Source organism: Dasypus novemcinctus, chromosome 5, assembly GCF_030445035.2.
Source record: "Dasypus novemcinctus isolate mDasNov1 chromosome 5, mDasNov1.1.hap2, whole genome shotgun sequence".
NCBI lineage: Eukaryota > Metazoa > Chordata > Mammalia > Cingulata > Dasypodidae > Dasypus > Dasypus novemcinctus.
This window is the reverse complement of record NC_080677.1, coordinates 154,735,324-154,748,141: the sequence shown is the minus strand read 5'-3', so window position 1 is coordinate 154,748,141 and position 12,818 is coordinate 154,735,324. Positions and strand designations below refer to the sequence as shown.

Here is a 12,818-nt window from a genome sequence, read left to right as displayed (position 1 = left end):
ACCAAAGAAGAACAGGACCTATATGCAGAAAATTACAAAACAATGCTAAAAAGAATCAATGAAGACATAAACAAATGGAGAGTTCATGGAAAACTAAAGAGTGTGAAGACGTCAATCCTATCTGTAGCAGTTTGATATAGTTATGAATTCCAAAAATAGATATTGGATTATGTTTGTAATCTGGTCTGTACCTGGGCATGATGGAGTTATGATTAGGCCATGTCATTAGGGATAAAAGGCATGGCAAAGGACAGAGTTGGAAGGTTCTTAATGTCGAAGTTTTGATGTTTGAGTATGATGCTGAAGTCCTAAGCTGGAGCCCCAGGAAGTAAGCACACAGAGGAAAGAGAAGCAAGCCCCAGGAAGAAAGGAACCCTGAGGCCACCAAGAAGCAAGACCCCAGAAGGGAGGAACCCAGGAAGCCTGAACCCTCACAGACATTGGCAGCCATCTTGCTCCAACACATAAAAATAAGACTTTGGTGAGGGAAGTAACTTATGCTTTATGGCCTGGTATCTGTAAGCTCCTACCCCAAATAAACACCCTTTATAAAAGCCAACCAATTTCTGGTATTTTGCACCAGCACCCCTTTAGCTGACTACTACCCTATCCAAACTGATTTATAAATTCAATGCAATTCCAATCAAAATTCCAATAGTCTATTTTACTGAAATAGAAACAGCAATTGCCAAATTCATTTGGAACAGAAAGTGTACCCAAAGAGCCAAAAGCATTCTAAAAAAGAAGAGCAACTTGGGAAGAATTTCACTGCCTGACCTTGAAACATTATAAAGCTACAGTTGTCAAAACAGCATGGTACTGGCATAAAAATAGACACATCAGTGGAATAGAATTGAGAGTCCTGAAACAAACCCCCACCCCTAGAGTCATCTGCTTTTTGACAAACCTACCAAGTCCATGTTGACAGAACAAAACAGTCTCTTCAACAAATGGTGATGGGAGAACTGGATTTCCATAACCAAAAGAATGAAAGAGGACGACTCTCTCACTCCCTATACAAGAATCAACTCAAAATGGATCAGACTTAAATAAAAAGTCAGGACCATAAAACTGCTACAAGAAAATGGAGGGAAACATCTTAAAGATCTTATGGTAAGTGGTGGTTTCTTAGGCCTTACACCCAAAGCACATGCAAATGAAAAAATAGATAAATGGGACTTCCTCAAAACTAAACGTTTTTGCACCACATAGTATGTTTTTTTTGTTTTGTTTTGTTGTTTTGTTTGAGGTACTGAGGCTGGGGGTTGAACCAGGACCTCGAATTTGGGAAGCCGGCACTCAATTACTGTGGCACATGAACTCCCCCTGCACAGGACTTTGAAAAAAGGGTGAAAAGGCAGCCAATTCAATGGGAGAAAACATTTGGAAATCACATATCTGATAATGGTTCACTATCTATGATATATAAAAAGATTCTACAACTCAACAATAAAAAGACAAATGGCCCAATTAAAAATAGGCAAAAGACCTGAATAGACATTTGTCCACAGAAGAAATACAAGTGGCAAAAAAATACAAGAAAAAATGTTCAGCATCGTTAGTGCTAAGGGAAGTGCAAATTAAAGCTACAATGAAATATCATTTAACAGCTATCAGAGGGATGCGGATTTGGCTCAACTGATACAGCATCCGCCTACCACATGGGAGGTCCAGGGTTGAAACCCTGGGCCTCGTGACTCGGGTGGCCAGCTGGCCCACACACAGTGCTAATGAGCGCAAGGAGTGCTGGGCCACACAGGGGTATCCCCCACATAGGGGAGCCCCACATGCAAAGAATGCACCCCATTAGGAGAGCCACCCCCCATAAAAAAAGTGCAGCCTGCCCAGGAGTGGCGCCACACACATGGAGAGCTGATGCAGCAAGATGATGCAACAAAAAGAGACCCAGATTCCCAGTGCTGTTGACAAGAATGCAGGCAGACACAGAAAACACACAGAGAGCAGACAACGGGGGGAAGGGGGGGGTGTAATAAATAAATCTTTAAAAACAAAACAGCTATCAGAATGGCCATTATTAAAAGGACAGAAAACTACAAGTGTTGGAGATGATGTGGAGAGAAAGAACACTTATTCACTGTTGGTGGGAATGGAGAACGGTAGAGCCACTGTGGAGGACTGTTGAGAAGTTCCTAAAGAAGTTGACGATAGATTTGCCACATGAGCTGGTATTACCTCTACTGTCTCTATATACCCAGAAGAACTGAAAGCAGTGATATGAACAGACATCTGCACACCAATGTTCACAATGGAGTTATTCACCATTGTCAAAAGTTGGAAACAACCCAGGTGTCCAACAACCAATGAATGGATAAACAAACTGTGGTGTATACACACAATGGAATATTATGCAGCTGTAAGAAGAAATGAAGACGTGAATCACAATATAACATAGATGAACTTGGAAGACATTATGTTGAATAAGGCAAGCAAGACACAAAAAGACAAATACTGTATGACTGCACTATGCTGAATATGGGTTACCAGAAAACTGAATGAGGTTAGAGAATGGAAAGTTGAGCATTAAATTGTACAGTCTTGGTAAAAAGACTATGTGTTAATCTTTGGAAATGAATAGAAAAGGTGAAAGCCCAATATAAAGTTTGTAAATAGCAATACTATTTTTTTAATATTTATTTTTCATTAAAAAAATTTTTTGGGGGTCTGTATTTTTTTATTACATTCAAAAAGTATGAGATCCCCATATATCCCCCACTCCCCTCACCCCACTCCTCCCCCCATAGTAACAATCTCCTCCATCATCATGAGACATTCATTGCATTTGGTGAATACATCTCTGAGCACTGCTGCACCTCATGGTCAATGGGCCACATCATACCCCCCACTCTCCCACGTTCCATCCAGTGGGCCATGGGAGGACATACAATGTCCAGTAACTGTCCCTGCAGCATCACCCAGGACAACTCCAAGTCCCAAAAACGCCTCCACATCTCATCTCTTCCTCCCATTCCCCACACCCAGCAGCCACCATGGCCACTTTCTCCACATCAATGCCACATTTTCTTCGATTACTAATCACAATAGTTCATGAATAGAATATCAGTAAGTCACTCTAATCCATATTCTATTCCTCCATCCTGTGGACCTTGGAATGGTTGTGTCCACTCCACATCTATACCAAGAGGGGGCTTAGATTCCACATGGATGCTGGATGCAATCCTCCTGCTTTCAGTTGTAGGCACTCTTGGCTCCATGGTGTGGTGGATGACCTTCTTTAACTCCATGTAAGCTGAGTGGGGTAAGTCCAATAAACCAGAGTGTAGGAGCTGAAGTCTGTTGAGGCTCAGGGCCTGGCTATCATATGGTCAGTCAAGAGGTTCAGATCCCCTGAGTATATATTAAATCCCAGCACCAACTACAGTTCTGGTAAAAGTAACAGGAGAGACTTGTGAAAAAAGATCACATGTGAGTCCAGCTCCATCACACAGAAACACAAACTCCAAAGAAGGACCAACTGACATGGCACTGAACTCCATCTGCCATGACCATAGAACCTGTGGGTCTCTGTAGCCCTCCGAAGGACCAATACCCGGGGTTGTATCTACTTTATCTGTCTCTGGGACTCTGCTGAGGTGTGCATAAGGGCAACCCCTCTCATAACCTCCCAGCTCTTTTTGGAGACTCATAGCCATATAAACTCATTTGTCTTTTCCATTTCCCCCTTGATTCAGGTCAAAAAGCATTTTTAACTCCTGGTATTATATGTAAACTGAGATATTCTGCTGGTCCGAGTTGACCCTTTTATTCAAGGTCATTTTCTAGTTACATCATCAGCTGGTACTTGGTAGTAATCCCTCAGTGTCAGGGAGGCTCATCCCCGGGAGTCATGTCCCACACTGGGGGGGGGGGGGAGGCAATGCATTTACATGCTGAGTTTGGCTTTGAGACAGGCCACATTTGAGCAACACGGAGGCTCTCAGGAGATAACTCTTAGGCACCCTGCAGCTCTAGGCCTTGTTCTTATTTCAGGTGCATAGGCTCACTAGCATAGTCATTAGTATCAAGGACTCATTGTTGGACCTTCATTCTTTTCTGGTCTTTGCTGTTGCACTTGGGGGATTGTTGCTGTTCCTTTAGGGAATGTGATAGAGCTCCCCTGGCTAGGAACTCAGCACTCCCTCAGTTGTTGTTTTTAATTGTATCCCCTATGAAAATATCCAAACATTTTTATGTACCCTGGATATATGCCCTGTCGAACTCCCTGCCAACCATGTGTCCCCTGTCATTAATGTCCCAGACCAGTATTCCTCCGCTGCTATTGTTGAACCTCTCTGTGATCCAAAACCTCCTGAAAAGTGAAGCCCAATATATTGCCAGGTTCACTTAACAGTAAAATGGAATATAGTAATGAGTTTAAAGGTTAGATATAGAATACATATTAATTTGGAAAAATTACGGTAAAAATAAATTGGGGTATCAAAAAATTGTCTAAGTCTTATCTTTTTCTTTTCTTTTTTCTAATTATTAAGCTTATCTTCACAAGAGTTTTAGATCACAGTAATTCATATATACAATATACAGTACTCCCACATATTGAACATAGCAATACTATTATGTGGCTCTGAAATTGGTTTAAAGGAAAGTCTAAGGGCATGTATATTATTAAAAAGAAAGCTAAGAAATGCAACATGGGACTGTATAGCATAATAAGCCTGCATGTGAACTATGAATATAGGTAAAATTACATATATAAAACCATTTTTCTTTGAAGCTGAACAATATATGTTAATAATACAAAATGGCAATAACAGATTTTTTAAAAGCCCATTATACTAAGTGAAAGAAACCAGGCACAAAGTACTACATATTGTGTGATTCCATTTATATAAAATGTAAATACAAATCAATTTATAAAGATGAAATTAGATTAGTGGTTATGTAGAGCTGAGGAAGGAATGCTAATGGGTGTGGAGTTTTTCTTTTTGGAGTAATGAAATTGTTTCAAAATTTTTTGTGGTGATGAATGCACAACATTGTGATTATACTAAAAACCAATGATTGTACACTTGGGATAGACCCTATGGTATGTGAATATATCTCAATAAACTGCTTAATAAATAACTGTGCAAGAATAGCCAGAAATAACAGTTATGTACAGCAGGGGTAGCATAGAGAGATTGAGGGATGATGAATTTTGTTTGTTTTTCGCTTATTATTATTGAAATAACAAAAATTCTCTAATAATTATTGAAGTGATGAATGCACAATTATATGATTATGCCAAATAGCATTGATTGTATACTTTGGATGAATTGTATGCTTTATTAATATGTATCAATAAAACTGATTTGTTTAAAAAAAGCACCTACTATAGCCACATATTTCCCTGTATCGCTCGCTGTTTCATGGAATCTGTCTGTTCTTCAGGGTAATTAATAATTTTGACTTTTTTTAACTATTGCACAGAAAAACTATTTCCAGCCTGTATATTTTTTCCCCTCTAAATGAACTTTCAATTTTGGAATAATTTTAGATTTATATAAAAGAAGCAAACATAGTACCGAGTTCCCATATAAAACTTTCAACCCAGTTTCCCCGAAAGAGCACATCTCACATAAACATGGTACATCTGTCAAAACTAAGAAGTTAACATTGGCACATTAATCAGATCTTACCAGTTTTTCCACTAATGTCCTGTTTCAGTTCCAGGATCCAATTCAGGGGACTATATTGCATTTAATGATTTTTTTTTAATGTTTTAACATTTGGTATGTACCACATTCCTGTGTCTTAACAATGTTCTCATTATTATTATTATAGAAAATAAAGTTAAAGTCCCCGGGGAAATATGATTTATAGGATATTAGGGAAATAGTATATGAATATTCATGTATACATAACAATTTCTACTAATGCTTTGTTAAAGAAACAAGTAAATCACTGAAGTAAAAGAGGCTCTGTTACGTTGCCAGGAACCTATAAGATTAAATTACTTAATGTTTCAGAAATACGTATTTTTTAAAAATACTTGTCACTTACCTATCTCCCATAGTTCCCATAAGGAGTCATCATATATTCAGTAAATCCTTTTAAATCCTTCTGGAACAGAATATAAAGTATTACAATCCTATTCAGATAATCCATTATTATCAAATATATATTAAAAACTGCTTTCCTTTCATTTTAAGCTCCCATTTTTAATTACTATATGATATTTTTATTAAGATAACAAAAGAACTAAGGGAGAATAATTTCATAAGTTTCTGTCATTAGTATCAAAATGAAAGCACTCAAAATTTAACAAAAGTTTTAAGAATAGAAAATGTTTCAGGAAAAAAAATGCTACAATGAGAAAAACTGACTAAGAAGAAAGCTTCACATTCTTTTCCATATGCATAAAGCTGTGGAAATTACTAAATAGTCAAAAACAAGTGAATCATATTGAAGGTACAGCCTTTGACAGGAAAATTATAATCAAGGGTTTGGGATTAGGGGATTCTGAAAGGACACTCATCTGGTGAAGTGGCCATGCAAGCCAGTCTTCCTAAGACAGTCCCAATTTAGCCTGTTGTCCCAGTGTACCATCCAATTTACCATTTGTTCTGGACCTTTTTTTGGTGACTTCTCTTTCAGTACCATTAAAATAAGCTGGGACGTATCTGTACTTTTACTTCTTGGCTCTGCCACAGACTCATTAAGTAGTACATGAGGTACACCTGCAGTGAGCCTAGTTGTCAATTTCACATGTAGGTAACCCTGAAAGACACTCAGGGTAATGCCTTTTTCTTCTCCCTATCCTTTCTACATGTGCTGTAACTGACACCTCACTTTCAAATACAGCACCCAGGGCACTTGCAGATAAAGGAACTGAACTTGACCCCTTCACCTATTTCTGGGTAGAGGTAGAAGAAATTGTCAATGCTGCTGCACCTGCTTGCCATTTGCTCTAAGATAATGCTTTAACAAAAGCAGGAAGAAAAAGTGTTTTACGTGTTACTCTATGAAGTATGACTTTTTATTTAGATCAAATGACTTGCTCACTTTGGATATCAAATAGTCCTGTTTATATACAAAAAGTAAAGTGCAGTAAAGAGAGTCACAATTAAAGAATGCCAGCTTTCTACCAGTGTCAAGAGATGCTTCCAATAGAAAAACCAGTTATTTCCAATAATGGCTTGATCTTTTTCATCCAATTCATGGAATTAAAATAAAGCTTTTGAAAGCTCATTCTGCAGAGTGTGAAACACCTAACATTGCTATAATTGATATTTAGATATATTTGAAAACAGCAAAGCTAAAAATATGTTTTTACAGTGGCAATACAGGGAACACAGCATTACAAGTAAAAACAATGTTCTTTTGAAATAACTACTATGGAGCAGAAATCAATCTGTACTTGGTTGTTCATATATAATCTACAACTGTGCCCATATACTAACAATCAAAATAGAAGCAAACATAGTTTAAGACTGTATCCACAAAAGCTGCGATATTCCAACAATCAAAATTTACATATTTATACATACAAGCATAAAGTTAAAGGAACAGAACTAATACTTTTTTGTAACAAAGCTGATGTTGAATTTTAAAAAGTACTTCAGCATGGCAATACATTTTCACTTTATGCTACCTGTCATGAATTGCATTTTAGATATCTTCAGAGCCTTTTAAGAACATTCTGTAAAATCATCAATAATATTGAACTTCTTTGCAATTGTGCTCTCTAAATTTTGGTTGCATTTTGTTCTTCACTGGTTGGAAATCTTTAATTCAAGTATTAACAAGTGGAGCATCAAAAATGTCAATTTGTGAAACTTTTTAACAACTAGTGAAAACGAAGCTTGCAAACAAGAAGGGGCTGAAATATTCCCTTTAAAAGACAGAATGAGAGGTGAACAAATTAAAAGATGAGAGCTCTAGAACTTCATGTTGGAATGTTTTGATTTATAGTAAGACTTGTTTGATGGAGCTATTTTTTTATTCAAATAAACGTATATAATGTACCAGAATGAAATGAACTTGAGAATACCTACAGTATAGCAGCATCTAAATTTGGCAAAATGTTCAAAAACCTTTGAAACAGACACAACTTATTTGACAGGCATAGTCTTGGAAAACTTTTGTTGAATAAAGGAACTCTGAATAGAGTTTAAAAGACAGTACCTGTAAAAATATATGTTGAAATACTTACATATTAAATTTTCAAAAATCAAAATTTAGAATAACCTCAACTTAAAATTTGCTTTGAATTTACAAAGTACCTCAGTACCTATCAAAGAGTATATTCTCAATTAAAATATTATGGTATACCAAGAATGGTAACTGTTGAAAGAATCAACAATTGCAAATTAGTAACTAAAATGCAACTTCGAAGATTACAATTTTAGGAAACAACTAAAAAATAATACAACCATATTAAAAAATACTTTTTTTTTCCCAGAAAAATAGAGGAACTCGGACTAGGTACAACACATTTTTACTAAGAAACTGAATAACGTATGTAACACTTTACTAAGAATCAATTTATATTCTTTTTAATGTTGAAAATAATCAATATAGAGCACATTTTCTTTTGCTTTAATACATATGCATATAGGTTAATGAGTTTTTAGAAATAAATTTATTTTTAAAACAATAGGCCTATTTTATTCACTTACCAATATGATGAAAACAATTTATCGATCAACAAACAAGTATTTTTAAAATTACATAAATTTTACTATTTCTTTAATACTCATTCTCAAAAGAATCCCAGTTTGGGCAACAAATTATTTGGTTAAAACACAAGAAAAGAACCTAAAGGAACACCTATGAACATAAGACACACGCTGATAAGAGTAGAAGGTGACAGAGATTTATTTCAGGAAGCACATAATTAAAATCATTAACATGCCTTTTAAAATAATAGAACCCCAGATTCCAGAGCTCCACCTTCCTATACTAGAATTATAACCCATAACCCAACAACCCAGATCCTTAGTTTTTCAAGAACAGGTATGTCTTACTTCTCCTTGCACCCATGACTCGGCAAACCTGAGATAGAAAAGATGCTCTAAAATGGGGTTTCTTGGGAAGCGGACTTGGCCCAGTGGTTAGAGTGTCCATCTACCACATGGGAGGTCCGCGGTTCAAACCCTGGGCCTCCTTGACCTGTGTGGAGCTGGCCCATGCGCAGTGCTGATGTGCACAAGGAGTGCCCTGCCACGCAGGAGTGTCTCCGCGTAGGGGAGCCCCACACACAAGGAGTGCGCCCCTTAAGGAGAGCCGCCCAGCGTGAAAGAAAGAGCAGCCTGCCCAGGAATGGCACTACACACACAGAGAGCTGACACAACAAGATGACGCAATAAAAATAAACACAGATTCCCATGCCGCTGACAACAGAAGTGGACAAAGAAGACGCAGCAAATAGACACAGAGAACAGACAACTGGGGCGGGGGAGAAGGGGAGAGAAATAAATAAATAAATCTTTAAAAATAAAAAAATAAAATGGGGGTTCTTAACCTTTTTGTTCCACGGACCCCTTTGCCAGTCAGGTGAAAACCATGGGCCCCTTACTGAGTCCACACTATACCTTATTATTTAATAAGAATATCTCACCTGTACCTACACGTCCCCAACAAGAATAAGTTTTTTATGAACCCCTGAAATGGTTAAAAATCCCTTCTCTAAAATGTTGCCAAACAATCTAAAGCTTCAGAAGACATCACTGGCTCTTAATGCAATTAAGATGGGGAGAATGCAGCAAAAGCATTTCTTTTAATGTTTTCAGTAATCAAATTGGTATTAACATTAGTGTTCTCATTTTGAGTCTGTTGTGTGCATAATATGGAATAAAATAAATGAATAATTATGGGATTTTCTAATTGTATAATCACTGTGTCCTTGAGAAACAGATTCTTCTTGGTATGGAGAAAAGAGATAAAGATGGAAGAATTAAGCACACTGTAGTCTTGAGTTTGAATTAGAAGTATCAACATGAATTTGAGAGGTAATTTTATTTTATCATATATATTAGCTCAGCCCATTGCAAAGACCAAGAAACAAAGACCTGCTCAGTATTAATGGATATCCATCAGAAACTAGGGCTTCTAAAGAAATGGCTGATTCTAAGACTCACAAACCAACCTCAAGAGGCTCCCACTGGCCAAAAATGAAATATTTGAGCTTGATATATAACTGAAATAGATTAAAACCTATTTAGTCTCCTAGACTGCTTAAAGCAGAAACCATAAAATGAGATGCTGTTAAGCAGTGAGCATTTATTAGGCTGTGAGACTATCCAAATCAAGGTATCATGAAGGTGATGCTTTCTTCCTAAAGAAGAGCTGTGGGTGACCCTTGTTCCTCCGTCACACTGCAAGGCGCATGACAGCATCTTCTGTTCTCTCCCTTCTCTTCTGGGTCTCTTTGATTTTAGCTTCATGATTCCCTGGCCTTTCCTCTCTCTCGATTTATCCCATTTAAATAGGACTCCAGCAAGAGGATTAAGACCCACCCTGCACCATGCCTCAACTGAAGTAGCCTCATCAAAAGGCCCTACTTATAATAGGTTTGCACCCACAGGAATGGGTGAGCTTTAAAAACATGGTTTTCTGGGGGTACATACAGTTCCAAACCACCACACCCATCAAATATGTTCAAATCCAAAATTCACAAAAATATATTTTTTCAAAATTGGTTTTCACTTTCAAGAGATGATAGGGAACTTATTTATCTTCTAAAAAAGAAAAAACAACAGTAAATAAAAGAAAAAAAATTAGAACTTATCCTACCATCCCTCTATGAACTATAGCACTTGGTAAACATAGATTAGATAAGAGGAAGTGTCCCTATAAATATGTTCCAATTAATAAATGGAAGAACTAGAATATTACTATCTTGCAAACCCCAAAAAGTAGATAAATGCGGGCATTAAGCATAAATGTCTGCTAAGATAACAAAAAATTAGAAACCTAGACAATCAAATGTCATCATTGGACTAGTAACATCAGTATCACTTGGGTATTTGTTAGGAATGCACATTTTTAGTCCCTAAACCACATCTACTGAATCAGAACTTTGGGAGTAAGACCCAGAAATCTGTGTTTTAACAGGCTCTCCAGGGAATTCTGAAGTATGCTAAATTTTCCAAAACTCTGTAGATAGTATTGGCAAGGGATTGAATCTGAGTTTCAGCCAGTCTCTGCATCCAGCTGTCAATCTGAAAGAAATATAAAGGTCAGAGAACATGTTGAGCTATATCATGAGTATGCAAACATCAGAACCCTAGAATGCGGGAAATTCTATAGGTCAAACCTCCCGGTTCTTTAAACAGATAAACTGTACAGATTTAAGGGGACAAGGAGGAATGTAAAATTAGGACTCTATAGATTAGCCTACAGATTAAAAGAGATTTAAGACACATTGATTTTCTTTAATGGACAAAACCAGGAGACAAGAATGGAGGAATGAAGAGTCCAACAGACTATCCTCCCTAAAAAGTCAGTTTAACTAGAAAAAAATATTGTAAAAAAATAATCATTTAGAGTCTTTGGAAATTGTGTGAAAAACATAGAACAAATAAGAGACATATTCATTCAAGAAAATCTAGTAAATCTTTAAAAACAACAAGTCTGTGGCATCTGAGTCATGGAACCCTCCCTGTGATGGTTAGGTTCATGTGTTAACTTGGCCAGGTAATGGTGCCCAGTAGTTTGGTCAAGCAAATACTGGCCTAATCATTACTCTGAGGACATTTGGTGGACATAAATCATCAGTAAGTTGATTGCATCTATGGCTGATGACATCTACAATCAACTGAGATTGCCTTCAGCAATGAGAGAAGTCTCATCCAATTCACTGAAGGCCTTAAAAGGAGAAGTGATGATTTCAGCAGGCACAAGAGAAAATTTCCATCAGTCAGTCATCCAGCTTCTTCTGGGGAATTCATCAGGGACCTTCATCAGAGTTCCTGGCTTGAAGCCTGCACTTCAGAATTTGGATTTGTGCACCCCCTCAGTCACATGGGACAATTTTATAAAATCTCATAGTATTTACAGATATCTCCTGTTGGTTCTGTTTACCAAGAGAACATTGACTAATACACTCCCTCTTCCCCTGTCTTATGGAAATGACTTCAGTAGCTCTAATCCAGGGAGATGTGATCACAAACACAGATTCTCTCTCCCCTGGGCTCCCAGTCTGGGAGGGCAGGGTCCTGGCACTGCTCATTTTGCCCAGACTGAATGATATAATCTTTATTCCAGGTAGATAAAGCTGAGAGGACTGGGGCCCCAGTTGTTCCTGCCCCAACTCTGTCAGGGTGGAGGTTCCACATCCAGGGGTGGAAGCCAGAAGACAAGGGCCTAACACCCCCAGCCCCAACACCCTTTGTAAAGAAGGGTTGTCTCTGTGGGGGAATGAGTCACTCTGCCTGACCCCAGGACTTGTACAACGGTGAAAGGATCTGCCGGGGGGAGGGGGGGTGCGGGGGAGGGCGGGTGCAGAATAGAGAAACAGACCTTAAGGACAAAGAACTCCTTGGCTCTGCCTGAGGAAATTGATTACATTTTTTAGAGAGCTTGGAAAAGTGTATGTGCCATGTCAAAAACAACAAAGTTCTTGGTGGAGAGCAAGCAGGACACCTACATTGCCAAGACACAAGTAGCAAAAAGCAAAATGTCTCAGCAACCAGAAATTTAAGACAGAGACCTGGGGGAAGAAACAGCCAATAATGGCCCTCCTGGCATCACAGTCAGGGGGTCAGAAGGCTGTGTGCAAGGCTGCACCCAGGCAGAAGCAATCAGAGCAGGACAAAGGCAAGACTTCAAAACACTCCCAAGCCAACACACAGATCAAT

At 37.9% G+C, this 12,818-nt stretch overlaps 1 protein-coding gene across 4 annotated transcripts in view; it reads right to left on the bottom strand.

Moving 5' to 3' along the window:
- The window catches only part of ZNF438 (zinc finger protein 438), a 204,099-nt gene that overhangs the window by 141,621 nt on the left and 49,660 nt on the right, over positions 1–12,818 (bottom strand). For 2 of the 4 annotated variants that reach the window (XM_058297746.2, XM_058297750.2), the window contains exon 2: positions 6,019–6,078. The exons of 1 other annotated variant lie outside the window; for it this stretch is intronic. The gene's annotated coding sequence lies outside the window, so the exon portion shown is untranslated. The remainder of the gene's footprint in view (positions 1–6,018; positions 6,079–12,818) is intronic. One more of the 4 variants, XM_058297747.2, reaches the window with a different exon arrangement.